Genomic DNA, 13,590 nt, shown 5'->3' with positions numbered 1-13,590 from the left:
AACTGTGGTGCGGGCTGTTGATGTTGGAAACATCATCTGCGGATGTTGAAATTGCCGTATATCTGAAAGAAGTTGGCAAATGTCATAGATGGCTTTCTGCCCGTGTCAAGAAGCATGCTCATTTACATCTTCGATGAATCATAGGTCTGTTTTGCTCACTTTTTTTTTATTTTATCCATCATAAATTCTCCTATTATGGTTTAATGAGTAAGTAACTCCAAGTGGCAACAACAAGCTAGTTGATATTTATCAAAAACAAAGGGCCAAATAAGTCATCAAGGGAAATGTCACAGGGAGCTGTAACCTTTTAGAGCAGCTAACCTTTGAGGCTCAGTGGCAAGATATAGAGTCGTTTGGTGGAGGTGGAGTAGTGCTGAGTCGTAATGAGGGCCGCTGTGGTGTTTGTGACAGAAATTAACTTTAGGTTAATGATCAGGGGGTGTCATCTGGGAGCTCCCTAGCACACAAGTGCTGCAACAGCAAATACAAACAGACACAGCAGCTCCAACAGAAAACACAGGGTTTTTAAGCTCCCCCGCACACACGAAAACATACAGACAGAACAGGGCGTTTAGTAAATGCATAGTATAAATCTTGTGGTTTCGTCAATTAAACCCTCGAGGCTCTCAAGGATTATTTGGTCAGCAGCTTCTCTATGATATGAAGCAGCCACTCTAGATTCAGATCAGGTTTTGGAGGAGATTTTAGAAGTGTTTTAACCTCAGAGCGCTTTCCTGCTCTGGTTGATTTGCTCACAACAATCTGTAATACAATTAGCCTGTTTTGTTCTCATATACACCCACAAGCACGGATTGAAACTTAGCATCAATCCTGCACTGGATACAAACTCCTTAGGGCAATATTGATGTGAAACTTATCATAGATATCCACACAATAATCCACATGAGACCTAACTTCCTATCCTGATACTGATAAACACTTTATCAGTCATACGTTCGGTCTTCACCGCTGTCTGTGAGGTCTATATGCAGCTTTTGCCTGCATGATGAAGCATCTTGCCCCGGGTTTAAGTCATAAAAGTGAAGCTGCTGGGCCAGAAAACCACATTTTCTGAGTAGGTAATCATGACCATTAATCATGCTGGCACACTTCTCTTTCCCATTGGCCAAAAAGAATAGGTCATGGCTAAAGACTGTACCTCCACACTGGCTGTGAATATGCATCCCTCTCCACCTACTCAAGGCCATTTGGGCTGATTTGTAGCAGCACTGCTGTGAAATTACCTGAGTTGTGGTTGTCAAAAATAAAAAAAAATAATGATAAAGTGGCCATGCAAGAGTCGAGGCTGTCCTGGCTCTCCAACTCTGTTATGACACTGTTGATAGCAGCTCTTTTAATGCCCTCATTTGAGATACTCTCAGGATATTAACTGGGAGGATGAGGAAAAACTGACTTTATGGGTATTATGTTAAATCCAATTATCTCAGTTGCATGGTTCTAAGAATTTACAACATTTTACATTATATTATTAGAGAAAATAGAGAAATGCATAAAGTTCACAACTGCTACATTTAAAAACTGCAAGACTTGATAGATTGTGACACAATTCTGTAAAAAAATTTTTTTTTTTTTTTCTTTATGAATTTGGTGATATTAAACCTCTGAAGTCCAGGAGATTTTGGTTCAAATTTGTCAACTTCCTATGCATTCTGTATCTGTTTAGCATATTTCAGTCTGCCCTTACATCACATGCATGGCTCCTTTTTCTCCACACAAATTTGGCTATCAGTCAGATTTTTCATTTTATTGTAATTAAAGTATAAAGCTGCCAGGAATTGAAAATACAAACAAAAGACACAGGTGTCTATGGAAATGTACCATTTTTTTTTTTTTTTACCATTTATACACACAAAAACAGCAGAAAAAATAATAAATAATAAAACTGCAAAACAGTCTATTTGCATATAAATTAAAAATTGTAATAGTTTTTAATCGTAGATAGAAAATTCACATTTTAAAATTGGTCTAGAAACATAACTGGCACACTGTGAAAACTCCTATGATTGCACTTTCAACTGGCTTTCTCAGCTTGTCTATATATCATATATAAATAAAGTTATTACTCTAAATAAAACATGTTTATTTTCAATAAATAGATGGACTCCAGAGGGTTAAGGTCATTAAGTAGTTAGGTTACATATTTGCATTGTGTGAGAAGAATTTTGTGGAGAAAAAAAGAACGAATTGTCTTACAATGAATAGAAAAAATGCACCTAAAAACCGCCTTCAAAGGGAAATTAAACCTTATAATTCTTCTCCGAAACATTTGTTTTTCTGAAGTGGAAAAGAGGCATTTTCATTTTCACAATGCCGTGAATTGTTTCATGTCAATATCTTGAAGCGTGGCAGGCCACTCCACTCTTTTCAAGGCGCCAATCGATCCACGAGAACTCTTTACACAAGTTAAATTGCCTTGGAAACAAGTGACACTCGCCACTTGTGTTGAGGAGAGCAATGTTTCAAGGCAAGACAAAATGACTCGGTAAGACGAGCTGTTTCTGCATTGCACCTTCGCTTTGGCAGCCTTTTAATTTCCATTTGAACAAATGCAGTTATTCCTCAGTGCTTTTTGTGCAGGGCAGATTAGGATAAAATTAGGTCACACACGTAGTGTAACTGCTGCTGTTTGTTGTTTGCTGCACTCTGCCACATTTTCGGGGCCAGAACGAGTTCTGAAAATGCCCCTGTGGGTCCTTTTAATCTTTAAAAGAGTAGACTGATAGCTGACGAGCCCAGATGCTGTCAAAAGTCTCTGACCTGATACCGAACTGCTGCATTGCTGCAGCTTGCAATACTGCTGACATACTGTGCTGATACGGGATAATGACTTTTCTCATGTGGAGAAAAGAAATCATTGAAATAGTTATTAGATTCAGAGCTAATTTAGAATTGGAGGCAATTTAGACTGAGACTTTATCTCACCAGTGCAGCATTTGAGATGTCAGTGGTGTACGTAAAATCACCTTATGGTGTCAAAGCCTATCATGACAGCTTTTATGTCTGTTAGACAGGGTTAAGTACCACAGGCTCAACCGCTTCTTCCTTTTTGGCGTTTAAAAATAAATGCAATACATGCATGTCCTATTTAGTGAGGAGTTTTATCCAGAGCTAATGTGTGCATACGTTGCTTTTGTGGGCCCAGTTAGGAATACTAAGGCTGCATGTAAAAAAAAGTCAAAACCATTTCCGGTGTTTAGACATGAAAAAAACCTCAACATGGTCTCACAGAAATCCGTGAAATAGCCACGGATTTTGCTTAACTCAAAATCTGTGAAATAGCCACGGAATCGCTCAAATTTCCGTGAAACTGACACGGATTTCGTTACAATGCAAGTCATATCCCGTGGCTATTCCAACATACAAAGTGATTATGTACATTCACTGAGTGAAGATTTAGAAAATAAAACTTATATTTCTCGCTAGAAAAGTGATCAAAATCCATTTTTATGCAGAAACTAAGTCAAAATATTGATTTTTCACTAAAAATGAGAGAACTGTCCGCCATGTTTTTTGTTCTGACTGCTGGGACCTTGAAAGTCACGTGACTTGGAACAAACCAATAACCACGGGATATGACTGTCATTAACTTGCATTGTAGCGAAATCCGTGTCAGTTTCATGGAAATTTGAGTGATTCCGTGGCTATTCCACAGATTTTGAGTTAAGCGAAATCCGTGGCTATTTCACGGATTTCTGTGAGACCAGGTTCAAAAAACCTCAACATGGTCCTTGGTTAATCCAAATGGCTATAATTTAATGGTTTGATTCTGTAAACTGTCTTTTTAATTTAGAATGTCCTGTTTACCCCATTATCGTTTTATTAATATGCACTTTCTTATCAATCCATCATTATCACTTTTTGCACTTTATACATTGAAGTCAAGGCAAACTCTGCAAAAATAATGTTTGTACACCATGAGACACCACTTGAATCCAGGACTGTTAAAAAACATGATTTCACATGTTTTTATTGCTCATTAACTTACTTTGCAGCCACACTCCAGCGTTGAAGTGCTCTTTTCTAGAAGGGGAACAGCATTTGAAAATTATTTTTAACTCACTTGCACATTTTAACCTAATCTTCCCCTATCATCAGCTGCAAATTCGCTGATTTCATGATGTAATGCTGGGTCGCTACTTTATCATATTGTGACTGAATCATCCAAATCATCCGTGTGTTGCAGCGTATAGTTTTACTCTTTAATCAAATCCCTGATGAACTGGACTACTTTAACTCATCACGTGACACGCATTAAAAACTTGTTCTGAGTCCCAGCAGAGGACTGCAGCAGCCACTTTCATAATGTAAAAAAAAAAAAAAAACACAACAACTTTGTGGCGCATGTGTTCACAGATGAGCCCAATCTGTCAATGTTTGAATGGTGATTTGTGAAATGTTAATGAGATAAACAGGCTGAGATCAAAATATTTGCATCCTATTGTGCCAACACACTTGAGACAGCATTTGCCTGTCTCTTCCCCTCTCTGGAAATATATAGATATAGTGCTCTCTTTTTTGCTTTGTATTCATCCCCAGCAGCTCAGTGGAGATATGAAGAATCTCTCGACTGATCAATGATGGAAAAACAGTGCCACCACAGGGCTGTTTGGAAACAGCATTCAGGATTTTGCAGCCTTTAGTGCCATTAAACTGTGATTTTTTTTTTCTCCCCACCTGAAATGTTCATGGAGAACAGCTTCAAGAAAGAACGAACCTCTTCCTAAGAGAATCATATTTTTCATGGTGTCCATATTTGTAATAAGAAATTAACTGCAGAAAAAAGTAAAGAGGCTAGAGGGAAACTAAGAAACTAAATAAACAGGAAAAAAAGAGAATTATCCTTTACACTGTAAAAAAAAATAAATGTTGGTAAAATGTCTGGCAGAAAAAGGTGCCACTTACCGTCAAGTAACAGTAAAAAGCTGCAAGTAATTTTACAGATAATTTCTTTAAAAATACTGATATACTCATATACAGTAAATATTTGTAGTAACATAAGTAACATAAAGTAAGTAGTATACTTATATATAGTAAGTAGTAACATAATCTTTTTTTTTTTTTTACTTTAATATGACGGTATTTTTTTTTTTTTTTGCAACTTTGGCTGCCAGACTTTTTACAGTTTTTAATTAATTAATTTCAAATTAAATTTAAATTTTTACTGTAAGAAAACATAAAGTTCCCTTAATTTTACATTCAGTGATATGATTTTTTTTCCCATTTTTTTTTAATTTATTTTTTTTTACATATAGTTCAATTAAACTGAATAATACTGTAAAAACAATCTATAATGCCCTATTATATCAATTTACAGATTTCAACTTCTATTTTCTAGTTAATATTTGTAATAAAAATAATTTACCCTTTTTATGGCATTTGCACTTAATGTCGCAAAACAAGAAAAAACCTGTCAAATATTTCAGTAAATATCTGGATTTTTTTTTATTTTTTTTTACAGTGTAGAACTGAAAGACAAATATCTTATAAATATCTTATCACCTTCAGGCCATACAAGGACATTAGTATGGACTGACTGAAGTAGGGGGAAGATAGCAAGGAATTTGTATTTACCCATTAGACACATTGATCACAGTAAACACACTCTGAGAGACGCCCCATGTGGAATGAATCAATGAAATCGGACCAAACACGCTACAGCCTGTAACTATCAAAGGTCGATTAGACTGGCCACATATTTATATATATATATCACACAGCAGAATAATAAGCAAGGTGCATTTAATCAAAATTGAGTCGCTCTCAAGTCACCGCTAAAAAGATCCCCTATGTGCACAGTTTGGTTTGAACACTGAATAAAATAACCTGGCGTTCATTACTAAGCAGGTGATTATGAAGCCCAAAATAGAAGCAGACAGATGTATGAATCACTGAGGCTCAGCTGGTGGAGGTGTACGCAAAATAAAGGCAGCAGCATCTCAGGTTTGCCTGGAACCGTTGTCGCTTTGTTACACCTCCTCTCACACATCTCTTCTTTCTTTCCCCTTCCAGCTGACTAATGATGAAGAAATGCCATCAAAGTAATCTTTTAAAGGGCACTTCCCCTGACACACTCTGAGGATCCAGTGCCATGATGCTCCACAGGGAGACATTTTTTAGAATGTGCTCTTATAGCGAGCAAAACCTCAAAGGTGGAACACAATGCAGGGCTGCACACGTTGCTAACTTGTTTTTCTTTTTGTTTAAAAGCTAAAAAAAATGTCCTCCCTGTCTGCATTATATGTGGTGTCCCACTCCTATTACTCTAAGTATGTGTTATTTACAGTGGTCAAAAAAAGTATTCAGATCCCTTACTTAAGTAAAACTACTAATACTACACTGTGTAATAACTCCACAACACACTGTTAAAAAATAAAATAAATGAATAAATAAATTAAAAATAAATAAATAAATAAAATAAAATATATATATGTGTATATTACCCTATATATATATATATATATATATATATATATATATATATATATATATATATATATATATATATATATATATATATATATATACATAGGGTAATTGTATCTGTGTGACATTATGGTATTTCTCGTCTTACATGAAAAAAACTGTGTGTTTTCTACAGTTTAAAAGTTTGTACTTCTCCTTGATTTAAGGTAATTAAAAGTATCTACTATGGTGACATTCATTTTTTTATTTAATGCCTTATTTCTGATGCAATTTGACAGTGTTTTACTGTAATTTTAATTAACAAACTTTTTTTACAGTGCAAGTAAAAGTCCTGCATTCAAAACTTACTGAAGTAAAAGTACAAAAGTGTCATCATCAAAATGTACTTAAGTATCAAAAGTAAAAGTACTTGTTATATATTCTAACTGTATTATTATTATTACTATTATAACTATTATTATATATTATTGATGGATTTATGTAAGTAGTGTTTTAATTGTCTCTCGGTAGGGCTCATTTTAACTATTCAATATACTTTTATGAGGTTTAATTTTAAAAAAGAAAGCTGTCAGCTAAATGTAGCGGAGTAAAAAGTACAATATTTACCTCAAAATGTAGTTGAGTAGAAGTATAAAGTCACATGAAATGGAAATACTCAAGTAAAGTCCAAGTACCTCAAAATTGTACTAGAGTAAATGTACTTAGTTACATTCCACCACTGGTTATTTAAAATGCATAAACTAATTATTATGCAGTTTATTTTATTGCTCTTTGTTTATTTACATATATTCATGTATTATTAAATGCATACTTGCATACATGCAAACTGCACATAAATACATAATTACATGCATATAGTAAATGCAACATACATTACATAATATGCAATTTGGTTTGGGACTACATTGAACTGGAATTAATAAAACAGCACCCTGGCAAATTAATTTCTGTATTTGCTAAGATGATTTCATCCACGTAGTAATTTCACCCTGTTAAACCTTTTACTTACTATAACAGCTTTCAGTGCACAACACACCAGGTTGCTGCAAGTAAAGAGTCATTTTGAGATTATTTTTTGTTTTTTGATGGTTTGGCATGTTTTTCTAAAACTACGTCTGAAAGAGAATGAAAGCGTTTCTTTTGAATGCAGCCTGACATGTCAGAAGAAAGACATTTTGGCAGCTTTTCCATCTGAAGGAAATCTATTGTGCACAGACTGAAGAGAGAGGAGAAGGAGACAGGAGGCGAATGATTGTATGTTGAAGAGAAAAACATTCATTTGGCCTTCACTGACCGATCTGAACTACTCTGTAGAGGAAATATTGTTTTATTTTTATAACAAAGTAAGGGATATCCACATATCTGTCACGGCTCTTTGACTTTTTAAAGGCATTTTCTAATTGCAAATACGTCACTTTGATCTCCTTTAAACTTTTATGTCAAAAGGCAGAATTCAGTTGGTGACACAGGCAACAAAAAAGAGAAAAAGAATCAAAGTAATTTGACCACACAGCTTTGCCGCCATTATGCTTATTGTATTCCAGTATCAGGTAGCAGCTGGGTAATCACACATGTCTGCTGGAGGCATTTTTAATCAACAGCTATATGGAAAGTGCAACAATGGAATCCTGTTAACTCTGAAACCCAGATGCAGACCATCCGCTGCTAATAGCCCTATTCAAACAGGAGCAGCATTATGTTTTTAATATTAATGAATTACGCCTCAGCCTCTGTGTTTCATGATTCCATTCGCATAATGAAATTTCCTGAACCTCTTGTGGCCTGGATACAATTGCGCAAGGTCAATATTTAATAATTTATCAACGTCTGATTAAGCAAAGCAGAACATGTTTTGAGATAAAATGTTTTCCTGTGTATTTTCATTCCAAAAAAGACCAGTGTGACTCATGAGCTTGCTGTCTTATCTGCCACCTCTACAAGGTCTGAATGTCTGGTTCAGTTTAACAATAAAAAGTACAAAGTTATAGTTATGGGAAGACCATGATCCAAGTTAAAAGAAGGCAGTGTTTCCTCTTGATAAGAGATGGATGGTAAACTAAAGTCTCTGGTTCTAAAGCTTTGCATGCATATGACAGCCCAAAGCTGAAGTTATGCACATGCAAATGCCTCTGCAGATACACAAAGACAGGTGTTATAAGTAAGTGAAGGTCATAGAGGCTCACAGATAAGGTGACAAGCACACCTTATACATTACAAACAATGCATTGTGCAGCCCTGCATGTCAGTCTGGCTTTTTTTCTTCTTCTAAAAGGACACATGCAGAATGACCCCACCAGATCTTATATATATTCTAAATATATTATTATTTTTATTATTATTATTATTGATGGATTTATGTAAGCAGTGTTCTAACTGTCTCTCAGTAGGGCCTATTTTAACTATTTAATATACTTTTATGAGGGTTAATTTAAAAAAAGAAAGCTGTCAGCTAAATGTATGAAGTAAAAAGTACAATATTGACCTCAAAAAGTGGTTCAGTAGAAGTATAAAGTCACATGAAATGGAAATACTCAAGTAAAGTCCAAATACCTCAAAATTGTAATTGAGTAAATTTACTTAATTACATTCCACCACTGGTTATTTGAAATGCATAAACTAATTATTTTAACTAAAAGGACACATTAACCCATAAGAATCCAGACCAAGTTATCCTTAAAGGATGTGTTCTATAAGTGGACCACATAGAACACATTTCTGATGTTTTTAAAAAAAATACTACCCCTAAATGTCAAAGATCTGTGATGTGAAATATACGTTGCAATGGGTGTTTATGGTATTTATGTTTATGATATTTCTTATTTTAAAATGGGGAAAAAATAGACACATTTTCTGCTTTCAGAAATACAAATTTGCCTTTTTCTTTTGCATCTCCACAACATCTATCAAAATTGTGACTTTAATTTGTTCAAGAAATATGGTCAGAAAAAGTTAAATGCAATACAGGACACCCTATTAACGGATTAAAATTGTTAAATGGGTTTAAACTTAGCCTTGAAACAAAAAATAAGCTTTTTAAAATGAGCTACTTTTCACATTTCTGTTTCCAGTCACACATATATTTTGGAGAAGTCACTTCCTGTCAAAGTCACATGACCACCACACCAGGGTGTTGAGTATGTGTCGCTTAGGGATTTAATGAGTTAATGTGAAACATAAAGCTGAATATGGGAGATTATAGAATATTTAAGTGTTTGTTACCCGGGTGTCACCATGGGTTCTTATGGGTTAATGTTATACAAAGTCCATAAAAGTATGACGCACCAACATGCACATATGGTTAATAAGCCTTTTTGCAGCCACTTCCACTTTCCTACTGAAAAATAGCAGAAATTATCCACCTGAATGCAAAAGGTCACACAGACTTAAACTTAGAGTATTTTAAGCATTTGTGCTCGTTTCTTTTCATGCATGGCCTCAGATTCAACTACTGATACTTTTACTTATCAGGATGGTAGATTATTTTTTTCAATTATGAGTCTTACTGTATTACTGCAGTGGGTTGATTTTATTCAAGGGAAAACTGAGATGAACAGGAATTGGTAGCAATCATAGTTTACTGGCAATCATAGTTTACTGGTAATCACAATAAGAAGCCGGTTGTTATCATGAGCACACTTTTATGGATTAATAAACTTCTGCAGGTGTGGAGAAGTTGCTGCAGAATAATTGGTAGGAGAATGGCCTCCCCAAAATATCGACCCCATATGTCATTTTAACAACAGTTTGTTACGATGCATATTTAAGTTTATTGTAAGGCGGGTCTTCGAGTTCCCATAGTGATTATAACAGAAGGCAAAGCAGGAAGGAGGATATGGAGTTAAAAGAACATCAAGGTCCTTTTAAGATGAGTTAAAACAAAGTCAGAGTTTACTATCTTCCAGTGGTGGAAGAAGTATTTAGATCTCTTACTTAAGTAAAAGTACTAATACCACACTGTGAAATTACTCTGCTACAAGTAAAAGTCCTGCATTCAAAACTTACTGAAGTAAAAGTACAAAAGTATCAGCATTAAAATGTACTTAAACTATGAAAAGTAAAAGTACTCGTTATGCAGAATGGACCCAATCAGATTGTTTTATATTTTCAAAATATATTATTAGATTATTTGTATTGATGCATTTATGTAAGCGGTGCTATAATTTAGCAAATATATGCCTCATTTTAATTTATAAAGTTAAATTTTAAAAAATGTTTAATCTTCATGTTTTTAATGTTAAATCTCAACCTGAAAAGTAACTTAAACTGACGGCTAAATGTAGTGGAGTAAAAAGTACAATATTTGCCTGAAAAAGTAGTGGAGTAGAAGTATAAAGTTACATAAAATGGAAATACTCAAGTAAAGTACAAGTACCTGAAAATTGTACATTAGAACAGTACTTAAGTAAATGTACTTAGTAGTAGTTACATTCCACCACTGCTATCTTCTAACTATCAAACTCTCTTTTTCTAAGTCTAAATATGTAGTTTTGTTTCCTAAACTTAACTAAATACTTTTGTTTATCCAATCTAACCAAACTCTGCCTGCTTTACATTGTTCGTGACATCACTAAAGCTGTATTTTTAAGGTTTAGGTATGAGTTTCCTCCATCATAGACACTAACTAATTTTTGTAATCTCCAATCAATCTGATGCTCACTAACATGAGATCCAACACTACTGAAGATAAAAAATACATTTCAGGATGTGTAATTAAATCCAGGTTCCTTTAAGATTGGTGGCTAAAATAACAGGAAGTCATATTTTTGTGGTGCAGATTAAAATCAAGCTTCAGCATCTATGAGGTGCTTCATTAGCTTTGGCATTAACCCCATTATTACGGAAAAACAACAACAAATAAGAAGCTAAACAGACATCTGCCCGCACTGATTGATTGACAGGTAATCTCTTGGATGCACAGTGTAGAAACCACTCTTCAAAGATTGATTTACAGCTTAGCTCTGACAACTCGACACTAAAAATGTTGCCAGCAAGAGGAGGGAAAAGGGCTGTATTTTAGTATGCCAACTCATTGAAAACCTGCCCGATGCAGTGAAAATGAATGAATGCTTTTTGTTAAATTATCAAGAGCTGAATGTCATATGAGAGCACCTTTTATTCTAAAAAGCTAATAAGCCAAGGCAGCATTGTTCCCACTGTGCAACTGGTGCCACATCATCATCATCTATCAAAAAGCATGAGAACCTCAGCCTTTAACAAATCAGTTCACCAGCAGGGAAAATGTGGGCACAGATGTCACCGAAAACAGGGAAATTATAGTATTTAATCATGTAATATGGGAAAAAGTCTGACTCAATTACAGCGCACGAGGTGTTAAAGCTGCTTCTTCGTGGGCAGTTTAACGCAGCCAACATCACTGTTTGTTACTTTTTTCCCTTTCTAACTCAATTGCAGAGTTTCAACAGTATCCCACTCTGAACCAGCCTCTTTGAAATCCAGCTGTGTTGACAATCTTGCGTCAGACTTCAGCTTCAGTGCACCTCAACACACTCATGAACTAGCACATCAACCGCCAGTCTCACTGAGATATTACACATTCTTTGTTTCTCTTCCTTTTCCTTTTTTTTTTTTTTACCCCCTATCCTGTTCTGCTGCATTATAAGCCATAAAGTCAACACCAAAATAACGTATAGGTATGCCACGGCATGCCATCATATCAATTCATTTCCCTCAGGCAGGGGTCTATCAATCTCAGCATTGCTCTGTGTGTACATGTGAAAAATGCAGAGACAGAAAGATGCAGAGATTTCCTTGAAAATTAAGTCTCAGCTTGAAAACATTCCTGCTGATGTGAAGTATGATTTTAAGGCAATAAATATATCCAATTCAGCAGCACAAATTCTCTTTAGAGTTGCCATTCATTTAACATATTTACTTGAAAAAAACAAATCTGCAAGAATAAAGAGGGAAATGAATAAAAACAATCATTAAAAATGCCTTTCATAGCCCATTAGAATCTACATTTGTAGACATATCCAAAAAAAAAGGCCCCCCTGCATGCATTTTTCAAAAACAAAACACATAGATATCTGATCAAAAGCAAATATACAATGCAGCCAGAGCATATTATATCTTTTTGATTTTATATAATAATCAAACAGCACTGTCAAGCCTCAGTCCACAACGGGAAGCATCCATGCTCCGTAAAACATAAAACAGTGGGGTTTCATCCTGTTAGTATGCCTCTATCTGGCAGAGCAACACAGTTCACTTTCCTTTGAGCTCCACCAAGAGTCCAGCGATTGAACTCACATGATAAGCCTCACTGTTCCTCTTTATGAGTGGATAAGGCAGAGCAGCCTGTGTGAGCGTGTGTGTGTGCTCGTGCATGTGTGTGTAAGGTAGGGAAGGTGGGGTTAGTGACTCGCATGGGGACATTAAACTTTATTGCATGCCAACGACTAACGCTCCAACAATTTCTAATGTACCCCCTGATGTGTTACCACACACTTTTTTTTTTTTTTTTGGCTGCTTCACTTAGCTACCATAGCAACAGTTTCACCAAGTCTTTCCTCTATTTGCAAAAACAGGTAAATTATGCAGTAAATTAGGAAGCGAATCAGCCACAAGACTTTAAAAGATGCATGCAGCCGTCATATATTCCACACACAAAGTGTCACGAAGGAAAAGTAGCGCTTTGTTCTGCTCTCACCTTACCTGTGCAGCCTGACGTAGAGTTCCAGATGGGTGGTTTACAGACGACTGATACTTCAGGTTGTGGATGCTGTGCTGGAGTGCACACGGCAGTGAGTAGCAGCAGCAAAATCAGTGGGAGGAAGGAGACAGGAGGGGGGGGTGAGAGAAAAAAGGGAGGAGGACGAAAGGCGCAAATGCTGAATTATGGATGTGGAGGGGGGAGAGAGAGAGAGAGAGGGATTCCTCTGCCGCTCTTACTCCCCAGATCGCAGAGCGTGAATCATCTTCTGCATGGATCAAATGGCACAGTCCACTGAAGGGCTGGGTCGGCGCAGTGAACAGAACAGAGGGTATCTGCCGAGGCTGGGATGGGATGTAATGGGGGGAGGCGGAGGGGAGTTATGCTATATGAGAAGCAGCACAGCACAGAGTGTTACACACAGTACTGGGAGCTGTTCGTCTCTCTCCGATCCTCTTTTACTACACACATGC

The 13,590-nt window shown here is 35.9% G+C and overlaps 1 protein-coding gene across 1 annotated transcript in view; it reads right to left on the bottom strand.

The window, feature by feature from the left end:
• Window positions 1-13,193, bottom strand: part of LOC131961911 (cadherin-18) — a 221,817-nt gene extending 208,624 nt beyond the window's left edge. The window contains exon 1 of the mRNA XM_059326836.1: window positions 13,120-13,193. The gene's annotated coding sequence lies outside the window, so the exon portion shown is untranslated. The remainder of the gene's footprint in view (window positions 1-13,119) is intronic.
• Window positions 13,194-13,590: the final 397 nt, after the last annotated feature.

This window comes from Centropristis striata, chromosome 23 (genome assembly GCF_030273125.1).
Source record: "Centropristis striata isolate RG_2023a ecotype Rhode Island chromosome 23, C.striata_1.0, whole genome shotgun sequence".
Classification (NCBI taxonomy): domain Eukaryota; kingdom Metazoa; phylum Chordata; class Actinopteri; order Perciformes; family Serranidae; genus Centropristis; species Centropristis striata.
The sequence above is the reverse complement of the archived record's forward strand: the minus strand, read 5'-3'. Positions and strand labels throughout refer to the sequence as shown.